Source organism: Leucopleurus acutus (genome assembly GCF_964270905.1).
Source record: "Leucopleurus acutus genome assembly, chromosome: 7".
Taxonomy (NCBI): Eukaryota; Metazoa; Chordata; class Mammalia; order Artiodactyla; family Delphinidae; genus Leucopleurus; species Leucopleurus acutus.
Window position 1 is genome coordinate 38,867,859 of NC_139150.1, and position 14,595 is coordinate 38,882,453.

General features: G+C 39.0%; 1 long non-coding RNA gene across 1 annotated transcript in view; it reads right to left on the reverse strand.

Moving 5' to 3' along the window:
• Window positions 1–5,407: 5,407 nt before the first annotated feature.
• The window catches only part of LOC309963874, a 39,426-nt gene continuing 30,238 nt past the window's right edge, over window positions 5,408–14,595 (reverse strand). Inside the window, exon 3 of the long non-coding RNA XR_014326313.1 lies at window positions 5,408–5,508. This is a non-coding gene — a long non-coding RNA (uncharacterized lncRNA). The remainder of the gene's footprint in view (window positions 5,509–14,595) is intronic.

Here is a 14,595-nt window from a genome sequence, read left to right on the forward strand (position 1 = left end):
TTTGTATGTTCTGTAAGACAATGAGCCTGCACTTTTCAAAAAGTGAATGTCATTACAAAGAAAAAGTGGGGGAACAGTTCTATATTAAAAGAGACAGAGGAATAAAAACCAAATTAACATGTGAACCTTGATTGGTGAACCAGGATTTGATGAAGAGGGCAATAAAAGACATTCTTGGGATAATTAAAGAAATCTGAATATGGAATAGACATTATATAATTCTATAGGATTGGTGCTAATTTGGGGGTGGGTCCCCTAAGTTAGGTGTGATAATGGTATTATGGTTACTTGTGAGAGTGTACTGATTCTTGGAGATGTACGTTCAGTTACTTAGAGGCAAAGCATGGTGTCTGCACTTTAAAATGGTTCAGAAAAACGTGTGTGTGTGTGTGTGTGTGTGTGTGTGTGTATACACATATATATATACATATGGGTGTGTATATATATACATATGGGTGTATATACACACACACACACAGAGAATAAAAGTTGTTAACAGTTGGTAAATCTAGGAGATATAGATGTTCAAGTTACTGTTCCTTCTGGTTCTCTATATGCTTGACATTTTTTAGGGGAAAAAGAAAAGAAATAGATAAAAAGACTATTAGCTTTATGAATGCTGGACTGAAACATTCTTGTTCACTCTTGCCTGGCTCATGGAAGGTGCTATAAATAATTGCTGAAAGAAGAAACAAGTCAGGGAAGGAAGGAAAGAAGGGAAGGAGGTGGGGAGGGAAGAAAAGAGGGAGAGAGGTGGGGAAGAAAGAAGGCCATCCCTCCTGCCATCACCCGGGCACCCCCAGTATGAATGTGATGGTATATATCTTCCAGGAATTTTTTCACCACAAGGATAAATCCACTTTTTAAAAGTGCTGCATTTGTAGAATCATCAGGTTTTAGAACCAAAAGCACCCTGGAGACCGTCCACATCCTAATACAGCTGAAGAAACTGAAGCCCAAAAGCAAAGTGGATAAGGTCACCTGGCAGGTCAGTGACTGAGGGGGTAGTAGCTGTCCCATGACCAAGGCTCCTCCCTTCACACTAAGCTGTCTCACTCCCATCTTTGGCAAAATTCTAAATCTACCTATTACATTTAAATGTAACCCCGACAAAGAGCCATACTTAGTTACTCACAGGCTTTCATTTTACTGAAAGTGAAATTTTGCCCAGAACAGCAGTTTTGAGAACTTGTCAAACTTGTGGAAGTACAACTCCTTAAAGGACCAAAAAGTAAAAGTAAATACTGATGTCACGCACTGTGCTAGGAGCTTCCATTATTGTATTTAGTTCTCCCAATAGCCCCGTGAAGTAGGCATTATATTCTACAGACAAAGTCTACTGCCTGTGACCTGCCTCTTATGGCTAAAAGGTAACTTCAAGGTAGAAAAAGGAAGAGAAAGGAAAGAAAGAATAACAAACAACTGGATACATCCATGAACACTGTGAGCATTTAAAACTGTTTCTTGATGAAACAGAATAATTATGCATATAGTCTTATGATGATGAAATTAATAAAAAGAGAGGAAAACTCACATGTTCAATAATAAACTGGCTTAGTAAAGTGACAAATCCAGTGATAAATTAGTTGATAGAAAAAAAAGAACACTAATTAGAATATAAGTATCCACAAGTTAAAATTTTTTAAAAGGTAAGCATGTATATGCACTATAATTTATTAGATAAAAGATACTAATGCTAATGCAATTCATTTTAGGCTCAGTAATAACATGTGTTTCATTCATTACGTTTAGTATTTCCTTAAAAAAAATAAAACCAAAAACTCCCCTGTTGCAAAATGAGCAAAAGGGGAATAATGACAATAAAAAGTGAAAGGAATGAATGGTAAAGTCTACAATTTAAGAAAATAATCCACAAAAGTTGAAGTAATGCTTGCTTCAAAAACAATTTAGCATTTACCAGTAGTGAATTATACTTGAACAGAACTACATTTGATCTTAGATTTTTAAATGAGCAATCTTTTAAATCTAGTTTGCAAGGACTTTCCTGGCCTCTCTGTCTTCTTTTAATCATATCAGGATGTTAGAAACAATCAGAAGTGTTAACATTCAACTTATATTTTAATACTATTTTTTCCTCTTAAAACCTTAGAGAAATATTATTTCTACCAAGAAAAATAAACTAGACAATTGAAGATAAAGCTCTGTTTCATTTGAAAAACGAAAGAGATGCAGGAATTTTGAACTGGCTTGTGAGAGCATTCAGAAAATTACTCCAGTTTTAAGTTTTGCAGAGATAAAGGTTAAAAATTTAAAAAGTAAAGTACTTAGGCAAGAGTTTGCCAGCTGTTAAATATTATACTGTAATAGAACTACAGGTTTGAGTAGAACTCTACATTGACTAAAACAGTCCTCTTTAAAATGATTTATGATGTCTATGTAGTGATTTATACTAGATCTTACCATTTTTCTTTTAAGCATATACATTTTAACTGAAGAAATGAAAAACTTTATCATAGTAAAAGATGATTTCTTAAGAATGGAAAAGGAAATAGTCTTCGATATTCTATCAATTAGCAAAAATCTTCCAGGAGTTTTAAGAATATACTTGAAAAAATTATCTGATGTATTTATTAGAAATCATACCTCCTTATGGATGAAAGTATCATTTTAACATGCCAATCAGTGACTAAAGTGTTTGATGACCTGATTTTTCTACCTAAATATTCACTTACATGCTCAATTTATAGAGCTCTAGAATCAGGACAGGTATTTGTCTTCAGAGCATGAAAGGCTGTGTATCAACCAGGGACATCTTTACTTAGAGACGGCCTATTGTGTACATGATACGACATTAGGATAACCTTCGCCACTAGCACCTGATTTTCCACCATTAGATGAAGCAACTTTATGTAAGGAAGAAAGTTTGGACCAAGCATCAGAAGACCTGGGTTTTAGGCTTAAGTCTGCCAGTAACAATCATGGCAATACTGGTTATCCCCGGATGGCCTCAGTCTGCATATCTGCAAGCATCTGCAAGGTTAGGTGGCTGGACTACATCAGTGATTGTTGAACTTGTTTTAAAATCCACAGATCCCTTCCTTCAAACAGAGACTCGCACAGTGCCTGTCACATCAAACAGATAATAAGGAAGCGACTCTGGCTGAAGAGGATTGGGAGGTAGAGAGTGGATCTGTCCACAGCATTTCCAGAACCCCCAAGAAAGTTCTATAAAGCATCTTGGTGGCCCCCCGAAGCACAGTGTTAAAACCATTAGTTTAGCTTTACTTTAACACAAAAGTCATTAATAGACCGCCCTCTGCTAAATAAGGATAATAAACAAATTTTGCTTGGTCTGCCCAGTGTTTATTTATTTATTTTAATTTAAATATCATTAGGTGGGCTTGCACCCTCCAGTTTAGCCCCGTCTGTACCACTCTGTTGCTGACGTCACTGGGCTTTTTGCACACACATTCACGCTAACTCTTAGGGGGCTGAGCGGGGCTGAGTCTGTGACCCTGTGATCTAAAGTCTCTTTCACCAGTAACATTCTGTGATTAATACTGTTGTTTAATTGAGCATTGCTTTCTAACTGGTTTCCTTTTTTAAAATGCAAACATTTCTAAGAAGGGTAATGCAATGATTCCTAAACAATTTTACGGTGAATGAATTTATCAGAATTTCCTCTCTAACTAGAGATACTGAAAATCACAGTTACAGTAGGGACTCATGGGACAGGTTACTGAAAGGTAAGAGAAAAAGGGAGGGGCAGGTACAAAAGATCAATTTGATTTTCTTACCAAAATTCACCTGGGGGCTCATTGGAGAAATGGTTAATTCCAGGGAGGGGGCAGAGGGAATACAAGATGAGCCAGTTGCTACAGAAACTAAGGTAGTGCTTCAAAGCATCATGGAAACATGTCAAAAAGACAAACAGATTGAAGGGGCTGTCATTGGCCAAATTTGAGAAAATTTAAGCATCAAAATTAAAAAGGACAGAAATAGACTATAACCCACTGAATAACCTAAGAATCCATGAGTTCAGACTTAAATAAGCAAAAAAAGTAAATGCAGAGAAGGAAAGCTCTTCCTTACAGCAAAATGCCAACTAATAAATCTAGAAGGAATGATGGAGTTAGAACATCATCAATCAGTGCAAAGTAGTCAGAAAAAATTTTATAAACAGGATATTGACACAGTCTCAAAATATTTCCCCACAAAACACTTGTAATTTACAAAGAGAAAAGCTGTAACTTTACAGTGCAGTAAGCATCTGAATCAAGTGATCAAAGTTAACATCACAAATGGACACTGGGTACCCCCGATATGGTACACTGACAAGGACAGGACCTCACCTCAATGGTATTTCCACCAAAAATACATAACCCAAGTCTAAACATGAGGACATCCTAGTCAAACCCAGAATGAAGAGTCTTCTCCCCACCCCCCACAAAAAGAAAGACAAAGCAAAAAAAAATGGAGTATTGATCTTCCCTCTTTAAAAAATGTCAAGTTAAGACAAAGGCTCAGAAACTTTTCCAGATTAAAGGAAACAAAGCAGATATTACAACTCAGTACAATGCACAATCCTGGATTACATCCTGGTCTGGGGAAAAAATCAGCTTACAACTAATTATTGGGACATCATTGGAACAATTGAGAAAATCTGAATTTAAATTTGGACTGTGGTTTATATCATTAAAATACCTGATTTTGATAAAACCATGGTTATTAAAAAGAATGTTATTCTTAGGAAAATGCCAAAATATTTCAGCGTAAACGGGTACATCGTCTTCAACTTACTCTCAAATGGGTCAGGAAAGAAAGAGAGTGTGCAATATAGACAGATTCATAGAAAGAGAGGTAGTAAATGGGGCAAGATATAAATATGAATCTCAGTAAAGGGGATTTCTTGTACAATTCTTGAAACTTTTATAGGTATTTGAAATTATGTCAAAATAAAAAGTTGCCAAAATGCTAAAAGGAAAAGTTTTCAGGGATTGACTTGACCATCTACAATCCCCTAAACCCCGACTTGAGTGACTGATCAGGACCAAGTAGGAAGTACAGGATTTGAAATGTATCACTTACCAAACAAAATGGTATTTGACAGATGAGGTAAAGCTGATGCTAACAGAAATACTGGTGACACAGGAAATGTTTAAGGTGAAAACTTCTCTGAAAATAAAAGTTCTGTACTAACTTTTTAGACCCAAGTTTCCTTGACATGAAAGGGAATAACTGTTCCTGAAATATCATACTGGAATGGGTAGGAACAAACCCAATATGTTTCCTTTTGGCCTTCTAATTTAAAGTTAATGCTTTAATAATTTCTTTGAGTCTCCAGTTGGTTGCTCTCAGGCTAAGATGGACCACCACCAATATGTAATTAAAGGAGAATAACAGATAGAATATGGATCACACAGGTGCTGACTTACAAATGCAAATGCTGTAGCAGAAGATTAAGCTCCCAGGAGGCTGGAGGTGTGCGTCTCTGCTTATTGCCGTCATAATTCATTAATGGTCAAAGTAACGCTGAGATCAATATTCCTGCAGTCATGGGAATGAGAAAAAATGATTAGCACCAAAATAAGATACAAAGACAGTCTCAAAATCTTTCTGCTTACATAATTAAGAAACCAGTCATTGTCATGGATTTTAAAACTGAGATTTTCTTAGCTGTTCCATGTTCAAGAGGTTGCACAGCTTAAAGGATCTTGAAAAGAAATGCTGTTCCCCTAGATAATATCATACACCAAAAGAGAGAGACAGTGAGGTCATTTTGGTTTTTTTTCTTCATTTTAGTGGTACAGAAATGCAAGGAAGGATGCTGGGATATGGTAAACACCACAGAAGGCAATGCAGCGTGTGATGGTTTCACAAGAAGTTCAATCCTGAAATATGCTTGAAGAAGACATACAAGTGAGCCTTTAGTAAGATCTGGGTCTAAACCACTGGTTCCAATGCATATTCCTGGGCCCCAGTAGAGGGGGTCATATTCACTGGGACTGTGTTTGGAACCAGGGATTCTGCATTTTTAACAAGTATTGCAGGGACCAGTCACTGAGAAATATTAAGAGCGGCAACCGTTACTGTTTTTATGAATCTAATTACTATAATACTTACTGTGTTAGAGTAGTAAATACACCTTACAATAAGTTAAACAGTATACACGAAATGATACAGAGAAGCTTATGATGATCCATCCCCAACCCTAATTCCACCTCTTGTGAACAGTTTTAAAGATTTTTGCTTTTAGCTCTTCTGGTTGCAAACACCCCCCTGACTTTCCCTAATTTAAAAAAGTAAATACCCCTCTTTTACAATATACTCATGTTGTAGATAAATTAGAATAATGAATATTTGAAATAGTGTAATTGGCCTATTAGGTAAGTACCAATTTCATGCGAAATTTGAAATAGTTTAACTCTTGCCAAGAGTAATCAAGAATTGCATAATTTAAAGCTAGTAGGCAGTGCGTATGGCAACTGAGTTTACGTGTGTGGCTATGTGGCATGCCACTCTAGTCAGTAATCAGAAGTACAGTGGAGCTTGTAATTACACACTCTTTGATAATGGAAATTTGGATATGCTGAGTTTGCTGACTGGCTCCTGTCCTCCTGGAGCCAGTTCACATTGGTCATTTCATGAACTCTGCACTAAGTGGGTCCCGCACATTACACAACTGAATTTTTTGGACCTCAGTTATGAAGTGACAGCAGAGTTCTACTTGCATCTGCCATCATTTAACAGGAGTTTGTTAACCATGCTGTTATTTAAAAGCACAGGAACGTCTAGAAGTGATTCAAGTGACTTTTGTATTATTTTAATTTTTAGAGTTATAACATTAAAATAGTTTTTCTCCTATAACCAGGTCATCTAAGCTTTCATCCAGTGGAGGCAAAACCCTAATTCTGAGAATATATTCTTGGGGAACAGAAATTAGATACCATAAAATACCATAAAGAGGCCACGTGGCCATATACCATGCTATTAATTTTGGAGACAGTACTCTGTGAAATATTAGAGATAATTCTGAGAAAAACTTAAAAAGCATTAAAGCAGATAGGGCTTTAAGTTTGCAAGTATAATCTTATAACTGGGCATGGATAATGGAATGGGAAAAAATGCCATGCTGCAAGATCATCAGCACTATAATGTGTCCTTAAGCTATAGAGATGGTTGATACCTGTGCTCTGAGATTGCGTCCATGACCTTCAATGTATGCCTATGAAAAATCACTCATGAATTATACATTCTTTGAATATATGATTCCTCTTTTCAATTTCTTGGTTATGGGTGGCCTCCAGTTACAAAAGATAAGCATTTAACTCATTTATGTTATCTTCTTCTTCCTCCCAACTCCTCCCAGTTTGGGGTAGTTATATCATTATTTTAAAGTTTTGTTGTGGTTACCCTTGTAACTTTAAATATTATGTTATGCCTCAATTTCTCATTCTGAAAACCTGAGTATCTTGACTTCTCATTATAGAAGTTGAAGGTGTCAGTGATACTATTCTTCTCTTCATATTTCCTTCATTTTGCACTTCCCACCTTCGGTCAGCTATACTTTCATATTAGGAAGATTAATGTTTGCCTCTTTTTTCTGCAACATAGCCAAGATCTTCCTTACTCTGTCCATTGACTGCAAGAGTTTAAAGCCAAAGTACTTACACTATTAAGACTACAACAACATTGTGCACTGCCAAGCTAAGGAGCATGCTAGGATTGCCATTTCCTTTTCTATGAGGGCACTGTCGTAACTCCTCACCTACTCAAAGGATAATGTTTTAACACCATGTACTAGTTTTTCTCTAACAGTCTATATATTATTGAAAATCATACATATTCTTCTTCAAAATTGGACCATAACATTCTCAGTTAGCTTTTTGTTTTTTCTGGAATTTTTAATTGCCTGTCTTTTTTATTGTCTAAATATATACTTTATCATAACACTCAAGTCTTTCGTGTTTTTTGTTTGTTTTTATTTTTTGTTCCCTCAATCACACCATGAACTGCAGGGAGTTCTCCTCTGCCCAAGAGTCCTTACCTTTGGAGCTCTTCATTCTCCTGCTCTAAACTGGAAGACTTTGTATTATACTCTACTTCCGTTTCCAATATTAGGACCCTCACCTTCTTCTTTCTTGGATAATATCCTCATTCTGCTGGAATACATAGTCAAGTAACTTCTTAAGAAAGGAGTCTGGGAAGTAAACTTTCCAAGTGCTGGTTTATGTGAAATGCCTATATTCTACTCTTTGAATGATAGGTTGGCTGAATATAGAAATTATTTTTAAATTCAATTTCTCCCAGAATTGAAAGGACCACTCTATTATCTTCTAGCAGCCAGAGATGTTAATGAGAACTTGGCTGCTCAATTTTCATTTCTGTGTAGGTGGCCTAATTTTTCCCTCTGGAAACTTTTAGAAATTTTATTTATTCTTAGAGTTCTAAATTTTTACAATGCTGTATCCAAGTGGCTTATTTTCCCCATCTACTGTACTTGGCCCTCAGTGGGCCCTTTTTTTTTTTTTTTTTTTTTTTTTTCCCAGTACGTGGGTCTCTCACTGTTGTGGCCTCTCCCATTGCAGAGCACAGGCTCCGGACGCGCAGGCTCAGCGGCCATGGCTCATGGGACTAGCCACTCTGCGGCATGCGGGATCTTCCCAAACCGGGGCACGAACCCGTGTTCCCTGCATCGGCAGGCAGACTCTGAACCACTGCGCCACCAGGGAAGCCCTCAGTGGGCTCTTTTAATGTAAACATGTATGTCCTTTCCTGGGAAATTTTCTTATATAATTTCTCTAGTAATTTCCCTTTTGCCATTTTCTCTGTTCTCCTTTCTTGGATCCCATATTATTTAGCTGCTGGATTTCTTAGATTGGTTTTTCTATCTCCTCTTTTCTCTCACACTTCCCCTCTGTAGTAGAGAATGTTATTTGTATCTCAACATCTTCTTTACCACTGTCATCTTCTTTGTCCACATCAACTGATTAAAATAACAATAACTATTACTAATAAACCTGGAGCAGAATGTTTGTTTTTATCACTCTGAGTGCCTCATCCAGAGTCGGGCCCACCCAATTGTTGATCTAGGTAGCATCCTCTTGGAGAGTTGATGCTGAAAACGTCAGGGGATGGAATAAAAAAAGAAAAGAAAACGAAAAAACCTTACTGAAGTCCAACTGTAGGTACGCTTTCCCCTCTTCCATCAGGCTCATCATCCTCTCTTGGTAAAATTCAATTGGTCTGGCATAATTTGTACTTCACAAAATCATGTTGATTACTACCCAGTACCTTGTGCTCTTTTAGATGGTTGCAAATTGATTGTTTGATGATTTGTTCTTGTATCTTCCCAGGTATCCAAGATAAGCTGAATAGTCTATAATTACTACAGTTGTGCTTTTCTCTGTTAAAAAAAAAAAAACAACCAAAGATACTCCATCTGCAGATTCTACTTGTCAGGACCTTCTCCTGTTCAACCTTCCTTTTCTAAAATAAAGGCTGGTGGTCCTGCAATTACAGTTGCCAATTCCTTAAGTGCCGTTGGATGTGAGTAATCAGGCCCTGCTGATTTGAATGTACTGAGCTTTCTGAAGTGCTCTTCAATCACTTCTTTCCCCTTGTTTGCCTTTGTATCTCCAGTAAGATAGCACTTAATCTGGTTTAGTTTCCTTATCATTGCTGATTAAAAGGAAAAAAAAAACGGCTAAAAACACAGTGAAAGCCTTTGCTATTAGTTATTTTTTAATAGATTTTGTTTAGTAGTAATTGTTAATAGTTTTGTTAATAGTTTAATGGTTGTATTTGCATCCTGTAAATTCCTTCTGGTATTCTTCCTTCCTTCCACCCCTCCCTCCCTGCTTCCTTCTTTCCCTCCCTCCCTTGCTGTTTCCTCCTTCCTTCCTATCTCCCTCTCCTGCCCCCAACTCTCTCTTTTTCTTAAATTTTTTATAGAGGGTGAGGTGAGAAGGGAGGAAAAATGAAAGAGGCAAAGAGCTCCATATAACTTTACGACAGAGATATTTATTAATCACCAAATATCCATGTGCTCCCCCAAATTTTCCAGCCTATTTATAGTTGGGGCAAGAGGCATATGACTAGTTCTGGCCAATAGGTACTTAAGAGCCATGAGTTCCCCTTGTCCTCTTTCCTCCTGCCCAGGTGAGCTGGGAGCCACATGTTCCAGATGGTGCACCAATAAAATGCAAGTGGCCCGAGTCATCACTTTGGTAACCGAGACCCCTGAGTCATCATTGGAGAGCAACAGTCCTAGAGAGCCATAAGACGCCCAGAGGCCCATGTGTTAAGCTGCTACGATTTAGGGGTTTATTTTTGCAGCACCGTCTACCTTATCTTCACTAATACAGTACCAATTGCTGGACCAGTCAGATTAGGTTTTGCCACGGGAACAAATTAACCCTGAAATCTAAGTGGCTTAACATAACAAAGGCTTAATCCTTACTTGCGGTGTGTGGTAGCTAGTCTCCGAAGCGGGCTCCCATGACTCTTACCTCCTGGTAGTCACACCCTTGTCTAGTCACCTCCCAGTCTGTCCCCGCGCTGATCCCATGACTCACTTTAACCAAGAAAATGGAGCAGAAGCCTTAGGAAATCTTGACAGCCTCTGCATTTGAAGTCACTCATGACATAAGAAGTCTGACCATCCCACTGCCAAAGAGAGGCCACACGCAGATGGCTGGAGAATGAGACTCCACGTGGAGGAGCACTTAGGTGCCAGACCTCAGCAAAGAGGCCATCCTCAGTCAGGCTTTCCAAGGTCTCCAGCCCCAGCCACCATTTTGACTACAACCACATGAGACCCTAAGTGAGAGAAGCAGAAGAAATGCCCAGTGGAGCCTAACCAACACACAGAAATGGGAGATAAAACAATAAAGTGTTGTCTTAAGCCATTCTGCATGGGATGGCTTGCTGGGCATCAGTCGCTCACTGAAGCATGGTACACATCCAGTGTTGGTGTAAGGGGGTTGAGCTCCACACAGACATTCATGGAACCATGTTGATACAGGTCCTCCCATCTTGTATCTGCACCACTGGTAACATGTGACCTCCTTTATTGGAGTGGTGCAGTGGCAAGGGAAGAGAGGGCTGCTGGTTGCATACCAACTTTTAAATGCTTCCATCTCTGTTCCCAGTCCACTGGTCAGTGAGAAATGTGGGGGAGTAAATGGAGAGTCAATGGGCATTAAATGTCTCTGCTGCAGATCTTGCCACCTAAAATTTGTCTTTTTTTCCCCCTAGTTTTTTAAAAATTTATTTATTTATTTTATTTTTGACTGTGTTGGGTCTTCATTGCTACGCATAGGCTTTCTCTAGTTGTGGCGAGTGGGGGCTACTCTTCGTTGTGATGCATGGGCTTCTCATAGCAGTGGCTTCTCTTGTTGGGGAGCATGGGCTCTAGGCACACGGGCTTCAGTAGTTGTGGCGCACGGGCTCTAGAGCACAGGCTCAGTAGTTGTGGCACACAGGCTTAGTTGCTCCACAGCATGTGGGATCTTCTTGGACCTGGGCTCGAACCCGTGTCCCCTGCATTGGCAGGTGGATACTTAACCACTACGCCACCAGGGAAGCCCCTCCCCCTAGTATTTTTTAAAATTAATTTTTATTGGAGTATAGTTGATTTACAATGTTGTGTTAGTTTCTGCTGTACAGCAAAGTGAATCAGTTATACACAGACATATATCCACTTTTTAGATTCTTTTCCCATATATGTCATTACAGAGTATTGAGTAGAGTTCCCTGTGCTATACAGTAAGTTCTTATTATCCCCGTAGTATTATAACAAGGTTTATCCAGGAGTCATCCAACTGGCTTTCCCATAATTGTAACCAGTGGTGTACAGGACTGGCTCATACAGCTCAGAAGAGCCCACTGAACATGTCTCCTCCCAATTCTGCATTCGGTGATGCCATGTTGGTAGCATGAAATCAGCTATGGTGGAAATATTTACATCACAGAAATCGGGAAATGCTGTAAGTCAAGACCCTCCTACTCCCAGCCTTGGTTAAGCTGGTTGTTAAATATTTACCAGATCACTAGTTGTACAAAATCCAAAATATACCTATTATTCAGGCTAGCCCTATATTCATGCATATTCACTTATTATAGGTAGAATTTTGAAAACTTGCCATCAATGGTGTTACCTTTCTATTCCACATATCAAACAACAGGCTGAACCCATAAATTGAAGAATTGTGTACACACCTGAGTAAACTTTATTAATAATAAAAAAGATGACAATTTGAAGTTTTCTATATGTAATCAGGATGTGCATATTTTTATAGTTAACTTCATTCTAGGACAGTACTGGAAATGCTGTTATAAAGTAAGTATAGAACATACCTATTTTCAGCTAGCATCAACAAGGATTTTATCATTCCAGTAATTACTGCATCTAATAACACTATCTTAGGTACTGATCTATTCTGGAAACTTCAGTATCTTTTAGAGTTTATAAAAGACTAAAATCTTTTCTTTGAAGCCTTGCTGAAAGAGTTAATTCAGCTCCCCGTTCCAGCTCACCGACTCTTCCTTTCCTAGCCTTCACCCTCTACACACACAAAGAAAGGCCATCGATAAGGTTCAAGCTTCTATTATGGGATATGAAGCAGTAACATTTGAAATAGCACCTTGGAGGCCCGAAGGAGTTAACACATCTTTCAGCAGTGCCTACTTTACAGCTCTCGAGTATTTTGGACCCTGAAAACCTGATTATTTATTAAAAGTATGAGCAGAGTCCAGTTGGAGAAAAAAGCTCATTCACCAAGGAAGAAAGGATATACTTGCAAATGACATTTGAAAATAAGATGCCGAGAAACTTTCTGCTACAAACAACAAGGGATTTTTACTTAATCCACATCTAATTATACGGCAAAATTAAGGACAAGATGGTTCCAGAATCAGGGAGACAAGTCAACTTTAAAATACTGTTTCCTGGGCAGAACCCAGTGAGACCACCTATGGATAAATTTGATGTTCACTAATTCAGAAGAAAAAGAAAGAATTCTCACTGTATGCAGAAACCAGCATATTTTCCATCACAACACTGATAATCTTATGGGAACTCTGATACCTTTTTGAGCTTTGGGGATTATTCTACATGTTAATCAAGGTTCTTTTACAAGTATGACTGATTCTATTTTCTAAAGATGTCCGCATTAATATACATCGCATGTTCTTCTCACAATGTGATGGTAACACTCCTTCATTGAGAGGCAGTGGCCCTTTGAGGCTGGGTGGATCTCTGTAACTTCCTCCACAAATAGGATGAAGTGGAAATAACACCGCGTGACTTTGGAAGCTAAGTCATAAAAAGTGATATGGCTTCCACCTGGCCCTCTCTCCCTGAGAACTGTACCTTTGGAGCCCTGAGACTCCAGGGGAAAATCCATCTACCTTTAAGCCACCATGATAAAGAAACCATAGATGGACAGAGAGGTTTCCACATAGCTCCAGCTCTTCCAATCCCCAGCTGCTTGAGTCTTCCCAGGCCAGGCATAAGTAAGGGTTTAGACAATTTCAGCTCCTGGCCTTCAAACTACCCCAGCTGAAACCAAGTTGTAGTGGAAACAAGCTGTCCATGCTAAGCCTTGCTCAGAGTGCAGATTTTTAAGCAAAATAAGTGTTCTTATTTTAAGCCACTCAATTTTGGGGTGGTTTTTGTTACACAGCCATTGTAGCCGGAACAGCAAGTAACAGAAGCCCCTCAAGTTAGCATTATCAAAACAGTAGAGGTTATAGTATAAAGGTTCAAGAGTAGCCAATGGTGCCCCAGAAGAAGAGACGCAGCTGGGTCTCAGGATGGTTTGAATAGGAACTAAATTAGAAAACCAGCAGAGGCCAATCAGCTACTTTGCTCCAGTGCTGTCTCTTTTTCTCCTCCTGTGCTCTTCTCCAGTCTCTTACTTCCGGGCCCTCATCTGTCTCCCTGCACATCTGCTTCCTTCTCCCTGCAGTCAGGTGTTCTGTGCTTCTGCTGCCTATGGGGCAGTACCACAGCTCTTGAGTTGTATGTCCTTGGTTTAAGAGACCAGCCCACGCTAACTAGCATCCTTTCATTGCAGTGATAAATTCCTGGGAGAGAGGATCTGATTGGCTGGCCTTGAGTCCGGTGTCTGCTTCCAGCCCCCTCAGTCAACAAGGGGAAGGACCACATGTTACCAACATGGCTGCTACTCCCAACCCCCAACCTCCTGGGAGAATTCTTAGAAGGGGGGCTTCTACGCATAACAGTAGACCTTATATAATTCTTGAGTTTTAGAAGGCATTTTGGATGTTTTTAGCTGTACATAAAACTCTACCGTGGACTCCCCTTTAATTTGCTTGTCGTTTGTTTACAGACCTGCTTAGGTAGGTGGATACAACCTCCCCCCCACTCCCATCCCATCCTCATGATCTGAAAGGGTCCTTCTGGATCTTTACAACAAAGAAGTGGATCAGGTTGATGTGACCTCAAGGAGGCTGAACTCAATAATGAACCTTTTTTATTTCATTTTTATATTTTGAGGCCCAATTTGTAATGTGAACTTGACTCCTTACTTTACTACCTTTTAGCTGTTAGGGCCTCTGAGCAACTGGGCCGATTAGAGATCACAGAGGCAGTCAGGGAAACTGAGG